Genomic DNA, 15672 nt, shown 5'->3' on the forward strand with positions numbered 1-15672 from the left:
ACGAATATTTAAATACAAGAAAATAACAGATGTGGATATTATGCAAAAACATATCCGGAGAGTAGACATCTTGGCTTAATTCAGTAAAAATACAATTTCTTTAATAACGTTTTCTTAAAAAATTGTGTAGTAGATTTTCTGATTTTATACAGATATGTTAAGATTTACGACTTTTTTTATTACTAAGAAATATATTCGCAACACAAGGTGCTACAAAATTAATATTTATTTGAAAGCAAAAAAGATTCAGTTTATAATCGTGAGCTGTGATTTAAAGCCGACTGGCGTTTCATCTGTAAAAATTTTTGAAGTAAGCGTTTCTTTGGGCGACCGCCGTAGCCGGAATTCGGAGTATGTTGGTTCGAATCTCCAAAATTAATAAAACGGTTTTCCTACTAGCGTACCCGACTGTGCAGGCAATGTATTCTGCCATGAAAAAGCTCCTCATAAAAAATATCTACCCTTCGGGATCGGCTTAAAGCTGTAGGCGCCTATATTTGTGGAACAACATCAAGACGCACACCACAAATAGGTGTGCAATAGAGGAGCTCGGCCAAACACCCAAAACAGGGTGTACGCGCCAATTATATATATATGATGTTGTTCCACAAATGGAGTGACACACAGGTTTGGAGGTTTGCCATTGCCTTCCGAGGGGCGACCGCTATTAGAAAAAACTTTTTTCTTAATTTTGATCTTTCACCGCGATTCGAACCGACGTTCTCTCTTTGAATTCCGAATGGTAGTCACGCACCAACTCATCCGGCTACGGCGGCCGCCAATTATCTATTATATATATATATATAAGCGTTTCTTTAAAGCAACGATTGTAATTAATGTGTTACAAGACTTACGATCCCTGAATTTTCTGGACCGAACCCCATCGTATAGCGCCAGATGCAAGCTAACAAACTTATATAATCCTTAAACTACAGAACTCATTTGCCTTTATTATTATTGGGATAATCGATTGCAGTTTGCTTGTACAAAGGATAAATTCAAATCCCCCTCACTCAACGCAGTCTGCAATGGCGACGAGCGACCGTGTGGCGATTAACGCACTCTTTACCTTCGGAAGGCACACCTTTTTTTTTTTTTTTTGACGGAAACGACACACTGAAGCAAATTTCGCCCCAATTCATATACTTTTTTCCTCAAACAGAGGTGAAGTTTTTATTTACACCTTTTTTTTGTAAGTATTTAGATAAAATAAATTTAAAATGAATTGTTTAATTTAATTTATTCAGAGATTTCAGATAATAATACATATAATATTTTTGGATTTAATTCACATAAAGAAAAATTTTATTAGAAAGAAGCTTTGCCTTCTAAAGAAAAACAAATGTATCAGAAAATATCTTGGACTTTAACAAACTACATACATAAACTTAAAATTATGTATGTAGTAAGAACCCAAGAAAATAGCAAACCCATAAAAATTAGTTAGTTAATTATTATTTTATTTATATATTCATTCATTAATGTCTTACAAAATTCAGAACAGACATTTAAGATATAAATTCAGAACTAAAATACAAATTTACAATATTTAATATTAAAAAGTGTTGTAAAATTAGATTATCAACACAATAACTTTAACGAAATTAATAATAATTAAACTAGAATAACGAATATATACTAGATATTATTTCAATTTCTTACATAGAAAGTAATTTCTTAATTGCATTTGAAATACTTGTTTGGCCCGACAAAGGTCTAAATCCAAAAGGGTGAGGAGGCAATTAAGGTGAGACAACGTTCTAACGAGAGCCGCATTGGCCCTATATAATGTCCTACTTAAGCCAATGCGAAAACTTTTGCAACGGCGCAAATTTCTGCACGGAACATTAAACTGTATTCTTTCTAGAAGGACCGGGCAATCAATTTTGCCATTAATGAGATCACCGATAAATGATATTGCCTGAAAAGTACCTCTGTCACTTAATGGAAAGAGACTAATCACACGACAGCGGGTTTAACGGGTTTGACAACGTGAGGCCGAGCGTTGTCATGCTGTAGAATAACTTTTTCATGCCTCTCCGCGTATTGCGGCCACTTCTCGTGCAGTGCTCGGCTCAGTCGCATCAATTGAAGTCGATACCGGCCCCCAGTGATGGTTTCGCTTGGTTTTAACAGGTTCCACCAAAAACATAGCATAACCGTTGCATTGTGAATATTCTGCCGAGGCGACTACGTAGAAGCATAACCGGGCAGACCCCATGACTTTCTTTTCTTTGAATTACTGTAATAAATCAATTTTTCATCACCCGTCACGATGCGATGAAAAAAACCCTTCCTTTTTTGCCGCTGGAGCACTTGTTCACAGGCGAAAAACGACGTTCAACATCCCTTGGTTTTGAACCCAAGTCCCCTGTTTCTGAATCATTCCCAAAGCATGTAATCGCTTTGAAAAGGATTGGCGGGTAACTCCTAATACTGAAGCAAGCTCTTCTTGCGTTTGACACGGATCCTCATTGAGCAATGCTTCCAATTCGGCGTCTTCGCAGATTTTTGGCCTTCCTTCACGCAGACGGTCGTCAACATAAAAATCACCATCTTTGAAGCGACAGAACCAATCCCGGCTGGTTGTTTCACTTAAAGCAGCATCTCCATAAACTTTTTGTAGTTCTCGATGCGCTTCAGCCGCCGTTGTTTTCGAATGAAAGAGGAAAAGCGACACTTCCCGCAAATGACGATTATTCGCCACAAAATCAGACATTTTCACAAACCAAAAGTATATTATACCAAACGTTTAGGTTATGTTAGAATCGACTAGCACATACTGCTGGGGGCATCTATTGACAGTAAGTGCGCAAGTAACATAATTGATATAGTAAGAGGTATTAAGGAGTTTTGAAGCTTAGAAAATGTGGTTTTATGACTTTTTATAATATTAAGAAATAGACGATTCATAAGGCACCAGGAAAATAAATTATTCAACTCGGACTGTAGGATGGCTGAATCACTAGAATTTTTAATGTGAGCATACACGAACAAATATCATTAATAAACAAAACAAATAACAAAGGTCCTAAAATACTACCCTGAGGTACACCAGAGGTGGTGATGTACTGTTTCGAAGAAACTCCATCGATAACTGCAGTACTGTATCTATTTATTAAATAGGATCGAATCCAATCCAGGAAAGTTGAATGAAAACTGAGACATGCCAATTAGTTACTAAAATCTTATGGGAGATTTTATCAAAGGCTTTAGAGAAATCCGTTTATATCGCGTCAGTTTGGAAACCATTCTGGAAGCCTGCGTGGCAATCTTCAGAAAAAACGGATAAGCTAGATAACGTAGATCTTGCAACTACAAAACCATGCTGCCTAGGACTAATTAGACGTTTACCGCTAAAATATAACTTGTCTTTGACAGCGCATTCAAAACGTTTAGACACAGCAGATAATTTGGAAATTGGCCTGTAATTTGCAATATGGCTTTTATTAATAGGAGTGACTGAAAATAGGAGTGACTGAAGTCGGCTTCGAATCATTGATAAATATTCCTTCAGGTAAAGATTTCTTAAAAATTAGTTTAAGAGGTTGCACCAAAGAGCGACAATTTTTAAACAAAGTTACAGAAAGCCCGTCTATATCCGAATAATAAGAGTTTTTAATCTTTAACAATCCCTCAATGACATCATCATCTGATAGAACAAGTGAACCGAAGTCAACTGAAGAAGACGATTCCTCAAGGAATGATGGCGAGTGGCTGCCAAATGTTCTTCATCTTCATCAGACACGAAATTAGATGAAAAGAAATCGGCAAATAAATTCGCTGCATCACTGACAGAGCAAGCAGTTACGTCCCTATAAAAAACAGTTTTAGGAATAGAGGAGGCCTTTTTAATCGATTTAATATATCGCCAAAAATTCTTCGGATTACTTTTTATATTAAGCTCAAATTTGTGAATGTATTCTTTATACAAAGGCATATTTAAAGTTCGAAACTTATTCCTGTGGAAGATAAAAAAATCATAAAAGCGGGCTTCGTTAGTTAACTTGAACTTCTTAAAAAACTTATTTTTCAAATTTGTATGATGTTTGAGTTCTTTCGTGCACAAAGGAATCTTATAATTTACACCCTTAAAAATTGGAACATGTTTAGAACATATAGTAGATCTAGGATTCTGCTACTTCAATAATGCCTAAAGATACTTCTCAATCAATTTCACGTAAGGTAATGCCTCAAGATTTTATCGTAGGATTTTGGAAAATTCCGTAGAATCGTGCCAGCTGATTGCTCTCTCACCACACAGTGTTGCCAAACAGTACATTTCGAAATCATTTTCAAAATAAACTAGAAAAATTATAATTTTTATTAAAATAACTTAAGAACAATGCTGAATAAGGTTAAATATAGATAAATGAACTATTTGCATTTATTGGTTTTTGGCTTTGGGTTATTAAACAATGAAAAATTGTAACTGATAACACGGATGTGTGTAAAAGTATGTAAGCAAAAATATTAATAGCAACATAGTGTCGATACAACCAATACTAAAACACACAAAGTTTTGCTCAATTGTGTGTTCTCTATGGGTTACGGTAAGGGACGATACGTCGGTCAGTAAGCGCAGTGTTACTGCAGTTGTTTAATAATCTCTTCATAGAGAGAAGTTCCGTTTGCTTTTCCTCATGAAGAGATCGAAGTAGAGAAAGCACACGAACATTCTCTGCTTTAAGCCCAGCTAATTCTTTCAAAACAGCAGTGAGCGAAAATTCATGTGTGTTGCGGGGTGGAGACGGAGAGCGAATAGAGTTTCACCGCACTTTAGTACAAACTGCGCAGAAAAATTCACGATCCGACTTAACAAAAAAGCTAGCATCGGCTTCTGACAGATTAACACATTTTAAATGAAAAAGTTTCTTACATTTGGAACATTGAATTTCCGGCTGACCAGGGTCAACTTTTTGCTTGCATGTACAAGGCATGCTATTGTAAATGTATCCAAGTAAAAATTAAAAGTTAATGGCAATGTGGTCGAGAAGTCGGCCTCTAAAAGAAAGCGAGATTGAAAATTGTTTATGGGATTTGCATTATGAAATAATTGTTTTTGATGAAGATGACTTGCCAATATACATATTGTTTTAATACATTGTCGTTTACCGTTGACTGCAATGCCAAAAAGGGACGTGAACTACACACTGGGGTAAATTTCACCCAATCACGTTCTTAGATCTGCATAAATTCGGTGTGCACCAACTGAGGACTTACCGTATGAATTCGAAGAGTGAAGTCGGTTTTCCGAAAATACAGCGAACGGTATATTTCCAAGTCTTAGAAATAAACAAATCAAAACCCATCACACATTTTATGGGGTGCCTCACACCCCAATGTGTCTACCGAAGGTATATACGCGGATCTCTTCCACCCACACTTCTTACACAATACAAAAGAGAAGCAGGCTTGAAGATGTGTAAAATGCGTGGTGAAAAAAAGACTATTATCATATAAAGTATAAGTGATTCGGAGTGTGAAAAGCAAACGGAGAAAAAAAAAACGATTGCCAATAAAATGAGTGGCTGCATAATCTGGTCAAGCCAAGGTTCATAATGTATATAATGTATTTTAAATGTGAAAATACATTGTTCATTGAAATTATCAAGAACAACTTTTGTGATAAAAATTGGGACACAAAAATCATTGAATGCTTTAAAGTGAAAGGAAGTATACTTTAAAGTACTCATGAAAACAGATGCGTATTCATTTAGCGCCATACTCTTGAAAGACAAATTAAACATTAGATGGGTTCCGGTAACGTAGAACTAACTGTCGTGGGAACATCCTACGGAATAGGTTTGTTTTAAATGCGCAGAAAACCACAAACCAAAAGCTTGAGCAAAACAGAAACACAGTGAACTATTAACAAGTAAAAACAGCTGAAAAAGATCTTGGCGTAGATCTGACGACTCACCCAGTAAACGAAGTAAAGAAAGTAAGGCGAAAAATTCCTCAACCACGGAAAAGATTAAAGAATTGAAATGAGCAAATTTCAATACCCAAAAAACTACCAAAATATGGCATAGAAATGCCTAGTAGCTCTTCATTAAATGAAATGGAAAGAATTGGAACAATTCTCAAAAACTGGCTTTGACATATAGTATATCACATTAATATGTTTCTGTCCAACAAAATAATGTTGAAAGTATTGTAGTATCAAAGAATGTTAATGAAACGAGAAGGCGCAAACGTTACTGTTAAGTATTAGGTTGGATAATAAGTTCCTAGCGTTTTTACCAAAACCTTTTATTCAAACAATAAACAATAATTACATTAATAAGTTAATCAATTATTTATTCGCCGTTGCTGTTTACAACCTCTTCCCACCTATCGACCAATTCGTTGATGCCGTTTCGCCAAAAATCGCCTGGTCTGGTGTCAAACAAGTTGTGGAGCCAGTTTTTAAGGACCTCTTTGTTTTCGAAAGTAACGCATTCAAGCTCTTGGATTACGTATTCATGTATAGACAAGCGCCGCGGGCGAGATGCTGAGAAGCAATTTGAAGCCGACTTTCTTTGTTTTTTTCGTGAGGCACCCAGGCTCCCAATTTTTCGTTAAATTCCATTAAATGAAGGTGATTGGGAGTCGTGTTATGATTGCAGCTCATTTTTTCCGCCAATTCGCAACTGGTTTAGCGACCGTTCTCGTTCAAAAGTGATTTGAGACATTATTCATCGAATTCAGAAGGCCTTCCGCTCCGGGACGTGTCATCGACGTTAAAGTCGTCCTTTTGAACTTTGCAAACCACTTCCGTGCTGTAGACTCGCCTTAGACACCTTCTCAATACACTTCGCAAATGTCCCGGGCTCCTTCAGCAGCTTTTTGACCACGATGAAAAGCAAAGAAGAGCAGGTGTCAAAAATGTTGATTTTCGCCTCGTGGGTATTCCATTTCTAAGACTCATAACTAATAAAAAATTATATAACTTAAACTCAAAAATACAATTAACATAGTTTTTACAGCAGAAAGATTTCTATCGAATGAATACTTACCCTTTGCCAAACCACGAACAAATCGTTGTTAAATAAAAGAAAATATAAAAACGCTATAAACTTATTCCCCAACCCAATATTTTTAGTACAATTGAGTTTTGAAAGGTTTTCTAGTAAGAGATTTTAGAACATCGACGATGTCGACACCATATTGAGTTTCGCCCACACAAAAATTTAAAACACCACACATCTGTCACTTCAACATTAAATATAATTTTTTATGTACACACAATTATTTTCAATTACATATTTTAATAAAAAAAACTGGGCGCTGCGATTTGATGTTGAGTCATACATGTAGCGGGATAAACACACGGTGCGTTTGTTTCTGCGACTGAGTAGTGAACCGATGTTGCGTGATGTCTATGCGCGCCACGGGTGTAAATTTCATTCTGAAAGTAATTCATGGCATTTCTCATTACATACATAAAAAACATACATACTAGATAAAAAATAATGGTATATAACAATATAAAATGTAATATGTGCATGTGACTTGAAAGTATTGTCATTCACAAAACCGTTGTAAACCAACTCTTATTTTATATTTTAATCCGATTACAATTTATACCAACATATATTCGATGGCATAGTGCATATACAAATGCATATGTACGTACATTTGTATATAAAAACAAAACAATAAAATATATGTACATACGCACCAAAAACAATTCTGCTCTAAAGCCACACATATATGGGCGAGCACATATATAACACACATTTGTAGGCGAGCACATATACACATACATATAGACCTATTTGCCTTCTCAACCTCGTACAAAATAGTGGTATTCATATGTAACTACATACATACACGTTCAAACCATATGATGTACTTACAAAAACAAAATACGCAAAAGCAGCCGCATGCACAGCGCGACGGCCATTATTCCACGAATATTTCTAAAATGCTCTTAAATACAACAAAAACTATATCACGCAAAGTACTTGCAAGCAGTCGTAGCGGCCATGATTATTTTAATCGTGACAGCGCTGAACAGTCTCATATGTTATATAGCACAATAAAATCAAATTCATTTATAAGTTCAAGCTCATATTTCTAAGAGTAAAGTACTTTCATTCATAAAACGAACGCACTAGACGCGCGTGAACTGCCTATATGCCAGTTTTTTTCAACGATGACAAAAATATACATCTAAGTTGGAAAACATCCCTGACGATTATTCGAAAATACTCAATACTGAAATAGTTCTTGTAATTAGAATCATTTAAATATATTTGAGGAATCTTGAATTTTTGTCGCGGCGAGTGCCCACGGCTTCGTATATATTTATTTTAATATGTATTCTAAATGCTCGACAGTTGGAGCTGCTGTGAGTCAAGTGCTCGCAATAGCTACAGTAAGTTGCACAAAACAACAACAAGTGGCTTATTAAAAAGTTCTGCCCTAAACATTTAAATACTAATCTCGATGCCATTATTTTTTGATATCTCATGGTAGCTAATAAGTACGTTCCTTTACGTATGTGGTTCTCCAATAGATACAAACATATAAATGTAGCCATAAAATGATTCTTACTTACTTACTCTGAAACAGGAGTGCGACTTATTTGGCTACTGTACATACATTCAGCCTTCGGAAGAAGCCCAAAGTGCCAAACATTTAATATTGAAGATCTCAATGAAGCTTCTGTGAGCTGTATTCACATACAGTACTTTTCATGACAACAAAGACCAAAGCCTTAAATTGTTAAACTAAAATATTTTAATTAATATGCACTTTTAATATAATAATATAACATTTCATATACCAAAAAATATTTTTTAAAAGAATGATGCCCATAACTAGAGACCAAAAATGAATCCTAAATCACAAATTCTGATTCAGAAAAACACACGGTACCATCGAACAAGTACACAGACTCGTAAATAGTATTCACAAAGCTTTTGAGCATAAAGAGTATTGCACGGCCGCATTCCTCGACATATCTCAAGCCTCCGACCGCGGTTGGCATGACGGGTTACTCTGCAAAATGAAACTCACTCTACCAGTATTTATTATACTTTTATCAAGTCCTACCACAAAGACCGACACTTCTTTGTTAAACAAAATGAAGAACAGTTTGAACTCTGTGAAAGTTTAGCTGGCGTACCCGAAGGCAGTATAGTGGACCCAATGCTTTATTTGCTTTACACACAAGATCTACCAATCACAGATGAACCTATCGTCGGAACTTTTACAGATGACATCACCCTATTCGGTATAGACACCCACCCCAAAGCGGATTTCCTCAAACTCCAGAAAGGATAAAATAAATCTATGGATGAAAGACTGGAAAACGAGACAAAATCTGTTCTAGGTACCTTTACACTCAAACGAAACACTTCCCCGCCCGGTAAACGCAATAACCTCGATAGCAAGCTTACATCGAAAACGCATATTTGTACCAAACGCAAAGCACTTGGAAGTAAACTCCGAAACCTATATTGGTTGCTTAACCCTAGAACACGCTGCCGGGTACAAATGTGTCCACTTCAACTTTGAAGTGTTGTAACTTTTGAACCGCTATACCTCTATACCGCTAACTTCGGATCTAGGAAGATTATTTAGTTTTGAGTTCAAATTTAAAATTTGAACCAGATCGGACCATTGGTTCAGGAGCTACAGCCTTCCAAACACATTATATATGTACGTAAACACACACCCGGGATACGTTTGTACCCCAATAGTAAAAATCCTCATAATAATCAAAAAAAACATTTTTTATATTATTTTTTTTGAAAAATTAAAAATATTCATCTCACACATTATATTATTGACTTTTATTATAAAAATTAATTATAAAAATGCATCTTATATCTAAGGAAAATCATGTCAAATAGAGCAATTTGTTGATGTGCCCGAATGTTCAAGACACATTGGCTTCTTACATTTGGCGCACAGCTTTCTGGTTTTTCTACGGCGTTTTCCCTCTTGTGCGTAACATAAATAGCAAGATCCGGACACAGGTTTTGGCGTGCGCGCTGTGGCAGATGTTGATGCTGCTGTTGACATCATTGATTCCAGCGGTCGGTTGAAATATGCTTCAATAGCAATTTTAGTCGAAAAATTTCGCGTCACTTGACGATTTATGGCTCTGGCTTCAATAATGGGCATACACAATGCTTCAGCCAAGCTGCGCAGGATCTGCTTACGCTTGTTGTTTGTTCTCCAAGGCAACATAGGGTTATTCAAATCGTAGACAATGTAGGCTGCAAGAGCTGTAATGTCCAACATGTTGAAGAACATCGTTTTGTTTGTCTTTGTGTTGGATATTCCGCAAACATTTGGTCCATTCGATCAACACCATTTTTGGTACGATTATAATATTCAATTATTTCAGGTTTCCCACTGTCAGCTATTTCAGCATCATTATGCATGGTCGAAAGCAAAATTACTGCTTTATTTTTTTTGGGAACATAAGAGCACATTGTCACATTATTTTTGAAGCCAAATGTCGTTGAACCAATTGTCCTGTTTTTGTTCTGCTTCATTTCTTGAGGAATATATGATTTGTTTTTGCGCAAAGTTCCAACGATCGTGAGTTTCCAGGTGAGAAGCAGTTCTGCAACTGGCAAGGTCGTAAAAAAATTGTCCATTGTAATGTTTCGGCCACTTCCTTGGTATTTGGCAGACAAATCCTTCACCACTCGTTCGCCTTGGTTCGTTTCCCTACCAGTTTCTGCTTGGCCAGTATATATTTGTCCATGCAGTGGATATGCATTTGTGGCATCGCAAATCCACCAAACCTTGACACCATATTTAGCAGGTTTTGACGGTATGTACTGCGTAAACCGTGTGCGTCCACGGTAAGGAAATAATTGTTCATCAATCATCATGCATGAGCTGGGCTTGTAATGTGCAGCAAGATTATTGTTCATTATCGTCCACAACTCACTGATCGGTGCTGCTTTATCAGTTAGTAAGCGTGTTGCACGAGTGTTTTTATCGTCGAATCTTAGGAACCGCAATATCGAACAGAAACGGTTGACTTCCATTGTGGCGCGATATAAAGGATAGTTTTTGACGCTCCATAAATCTCGAACATGTTCTCCATTGCTATGGTTCGCACCAGTCATAATAAGTATGCCAAAAAATGCATACAGCTCTGTTATTGACACAGGCGTCCATGACTTAGGAGTTGTGTTTGGATGCGCATTGTTGTAAGCATTATAAGTTTCTTTTGCTAACTTATTTGTGTGGTGCATAATTATATCAGCCATTTCAACGTTCATGAAACATTTGAATGTTTGCTCTATTGACAACATTTCAGTGCATCTAGCTGGTCCAGAACGTTCTCTTATAATATTTTGTCTGAGTACCTGACGACTTACATTTGGTTCTTTCATCCGCTCAGTACCATCACGTGCAACAAATTTTTCGCCACTAGCAGGTAATTCATTATTTTCTTCTACTTCTTCTTCTTCATCGTCTTCTTCATCATCCTCATAGTCCGCATAATCAGCATCGTCATCAGCAATTTCAATGTCATTGAATTGAATTTCTTCTTCATCTTCTGAGTCAAAGTCATAGGGAGCGTCATCGTCACAAATTTCATCAAATAAAGATTGTATATATGATTCTCGCTGTTCCTCAGTTAGCCTGCATAATAAAAAAAATTAGTATATGTTTACATTGTTGCTTATTTTACATTTTTTACCTTCTATATGCTGCACTTGATATATATTCGTTTCTTCTTGAAGTCATTTCGTATCCAGTTATTTATAGTTTCAGTTATATTTATTTTCACTTATATTTTCACTTCTTACACTTTTGAGCACCAAAACAATAATGAAAATATCAACAGGCAGCATTTATAACAACACCTCGTGTGAAAACAACCCTTGCAGCTGCATATAAAATACTAAAACCAGTTATACCAGTGTATTTGCTACCTACGTACCCATACCTTGCGCGACCTTTTTGCACATATCTTTTGAACCAGGTAGAATATTTCAATGAAAAACCAAAATGTGTATTCCTTGTTACTCTACAAGTATATTATCCTAAATTATATTATTTTGTTTTGCATTTATCAGGACAACAACAAAAACAAAAATCCACTGTTGCATGTCCTGACTTATTTGCCCATATCGCTGGAACCAGTAGGAATATTCGAATGAAACAAAAGACAAAATACTTGTTATATATTAAAATATACATTTAAAAAAAATCATAGAAATCGGTTGAATAAGCATTAAAAAACCGCAAAATAAGGTCCCGGGTACAAACGTATCCCGGGTGTGTGTTTACGTGGTATTTTCTGGGTGTGTGTTCTAGGGTTAATCGAAATTCTCATGCTTCTCGTAAATGTAAACTTTTACTCTACTCAGTTTTCTTAAAACCAATATGAACCTATGGCATACAACTCTGGGACACTGCTGCTAATTCTAACATCGTAATACTTCAAAAGTTCCAGTCAAAAACCCTAAGAATGATTACAAACGCACTATATTACTTCACAAGTGCCCAAATCCATCGTGATATCAAATTTCTCACAATAGCTGAAGAAATAAAAAAGCTTGCCACATCTCACAATAAAAGACTTCAATCGCACATAAACTCTTTAATCACAGAAAGAACTCTCAATCCCATTTCCTTTAACAGACTGAAATGGAAGTTAACAATGGACTTATTTTGCTATCTTAGAAATGGTTGCACCACTGGGTACTTTTCATACGCGAATAATAAAATGTTTTAGTTTTAAGTACAATACAAATATTGCTAAATGCCAGAAAACAGATTACAATAAATAAATGGATTCAAAAAAAGAAATATATATACCAAATACTAAAATAGTTCTTCATAGTGAAGACCGAAAATGTTGTCTAAATGAACTAGGCAATTTTGTTGACGCTTCATGATTCGCCACAACGTTGTGCCTTTGAATGCGAGTTGGATTCCTTGAGCATTTTTAGGGAATCCTGGTACTTTTCTGTGCGCCCAGCCACATACAGTATGTCAAGAATGAGTATTGACATTGAAAATAAATTCAATTTTTCGATTTCAATAGAAAAAATAGCACTCTTTATTTACCTTTGACTTATTTTTCGTACTGTTTCATATTTATTCACAGCTTTTAAAGGGAATAAATAAAAAAAATTCCAACTCTTTGGAAAATCAACAACTAAGCAGCAAAAAGAAATAACATACTGTTGCAGTCCCGAAGTTTCGCGAACCGACTAGCAACAATAGCGAACGAGAGGCCAAAACAAAAACATGATGGCGACAGCAGACAGTGAGCCATTGCTCGCTTTCTGGGTCTACCGCTATATGAGTTAGAAGAAGACGACAGGTGACTAGTAAGCTGCTGCTACAACAAAACTCGCCAGAAGATACGAGCTGCCAGATCTATAAATTACAATAGTTATTAAGCACATGTATATAAGCCGAGGTTCATGCGTAGTGATGGCAAAAATAAATATTATTCGATTAATTGATCAAATTATTAATGAAAGGATCAATTATTAATTAAAATCAATTGCAACGAAATCAACGATTAATGGGTGTTTTTAAGAAAAATTTAAAATTTTCATCAAAAAAGATATATATTATATATATATATAATTGGCGCGTACACCATTTTGGGTGTTTGGATGAGCTCCTCCTCGTATTTGTGGTGTGCGCCTTGATGTTGTTCCACATATGGAGGGACCTACAGTTTCAAGCCGACTCCGAACGGCAGATATTTTTGTGAGGAGCTTTTTCATGGCAGAAATACACTCGGAGGTTTGCCATTGCCTGTCGAGGGGCGACCGCTATTAGAAAAATGTTTTTCTTAATTTTGGTGTTTTCACCGAGATTCGAACCGACGTTTGCTCTGTGAATTCCGAATGGTAGTTGCGCACCAACCCATTCGGCTACGGCGGCCGCCATCAAGAAAGATATGAAACACATTTTTATTTTCAACACTGAGGATGAAATACATGAAAAATTTATTGAGTATCAAATTTAGCGTTTGGTTCTTTCAATTGAAGATAAAGAAAACAAAAGTTTATATTATTTGCTTAAAATCGAATTCAAAACCATGAGTTTTGAAAGTTGTTTCGTCGTTAATCGATTCCGTTTCTCCGTAGCTGTTGCACCTACTTTGGAAAAAAGTCGTTCTGATTGTGCGGAAGTTCCAATTAGGAAGCAATACTTTTGGGAGAGAGTACACGGATTTCATCTCTTCCCAAACGTCAACCCCATTACCCTTCAATTCGAGGACCGGAGCATTGAGGAAGAAGTTAAGTTCATCTTGAGGATGTGTTAAGTCATTGTCCCTTCTTTTTCTTTTCAACATGAGAAAATAGGAGATTATCTGTTACAATCGTTTAGTTCCATCTGATGCATAAATCTCCACATTAGATAAAGCCGTCTGAATTTTGGGCTGGTTGCAAATTGCGGTTGCCCTCGTGGTGCCGGATATTGCTTGGCTTTTTGACGGTGCCTCTCTAGTTGTGCTGACCAGTTAAATTCATAACTTTATTTTTGCAGTACTAGAAACAATTTCGATTACCGCAAGCTTTTCATAATTTTGAGAATGCTTCAGTTTTAAATGCTGCATCATGCTTGATGTGTTATTGGAAAGCTTTAAAAGTTTGTGGCACAACCGGCATTTAACTTCTGTTGAATTTTCCTTGGAAAAGTGTTTCCAAACTTCGCTTCTTGCAGGAGCACGTGATCAACACGTGCAAGCAGAAACTACAATTGTGAAACTCTATAATTTTAGCAGTGATGGTTTTCTTTCGATTAATCGCAAAGGGAAAATTCGGTGATATTAAATCGGTTAATGAAAGAAAATAATCGATTCATAATCTTGCCATCACTATGCATGCGCATGGGGTATTCTGTTGGAAATTAAACTTGAGCAGGAATGAACGAAAAGTAATAGAGTGAACGTGTAAATTTAGATGTAAAGTGTTGGAAATAAAGTGAAGCAAGTATGATGCAATTCATTTTTGAGTTTTAGTCAACAATCCAGTGATCGAACTCAGAGAGTAATTGTAAAAGATTTATTTGAATTTTAAAAATTAAATTCGTAACAATACTATTTACACAATACACTGTGAATGAACTGTTTTTACAAACTTTAATACAGTGTTTTTTATTAAATACATATTGTGAATACGTAATTTTCTGATTAATTTAATATGTGGTATGATAACCGTTAGCTTCAATAACATTCTGTAGCGTTTTTTCATGAAATGTATAGATTTGTGTATGCTATATATTGGGTTTGGAAATAGATTTTCGCCCTAGTAAACGAGCTGTCGCTACTGATATTATTATATTTTTGTGTTCGCTCTAGTCATACTTCATTATTACATTTTAAAGAAAGGTGCAGCCGAAACGTGTAAATTGATCAATACTTAAGGTAATCACGCTCCATCAAATACAACTTGTGCTTTCGACAGAGTGTTTTCGAAACTTCCAATGTGGCAATTTCGACCCGAGTGATAAAGATCACGAAGGGGCACGCAGGGAATACGCATGTCGAACCCTTGATGATATGTCTAAAAAGTTGGATGTTGACAGATCAACCGTCGGTAAACATTTGCACGCGGTGGGAATGGTCCAGAAAGCAAGTAACTGAGCGCCACATCAATTGAAGAAGAGGGATATCGAGAGACGCTTGGTGACGCGTGAGATGCTTCTTGAACGACAAATAAGAAAAGTCATCGT

At 36.1% G+C, this 15672-nt stretch overlaps 1 protein-coding gene across 5 annotated transcripts in view; it reads right to left on the bottom strand.

The window, feature by feature from the left end:
• Positions 1–15672, bottom strand: part of LOC129250864 (tau-tubulin kinase homolog Asator-like) — a 127590-nt gene that overhangs the window by 53559 nt on the left and 58359 nt on the right. For 3 of the 5 annotated variants that reach the window (XR_008582823.1, XR_008582822.1, XR_008582820.1), the window contains exon 3: positions 7193–7393. The exons of the other annotated variants lie outside the window; for them this stretch is intronic. The gene's annotated coding sequence lies outside the window, so the exon portion shown is untranslated. Of the gene's footprint in view, positions 1–7192; positions 7394–15672 lie in introns of those variants that run through there. 5 annotated transcript variants of the gene reach the window in all.

The sequence above is a fragment of the Anastrepha obliqua genome, chromosome 6, assembly GCF_027943255.1.
Source record: "Anastrepha obliqua isolate idAnaObli1 chromosome 6, idAnaObli1_1.0, whole genome shotgun sequence".
NCBI classification, from domain to species: domain Eukaryota; kingdom Metazoa; phylum Arthropoda; class Insecta; order Diptera; family Tephritidae; genus Anastrepha; species Anastrepha obliqua.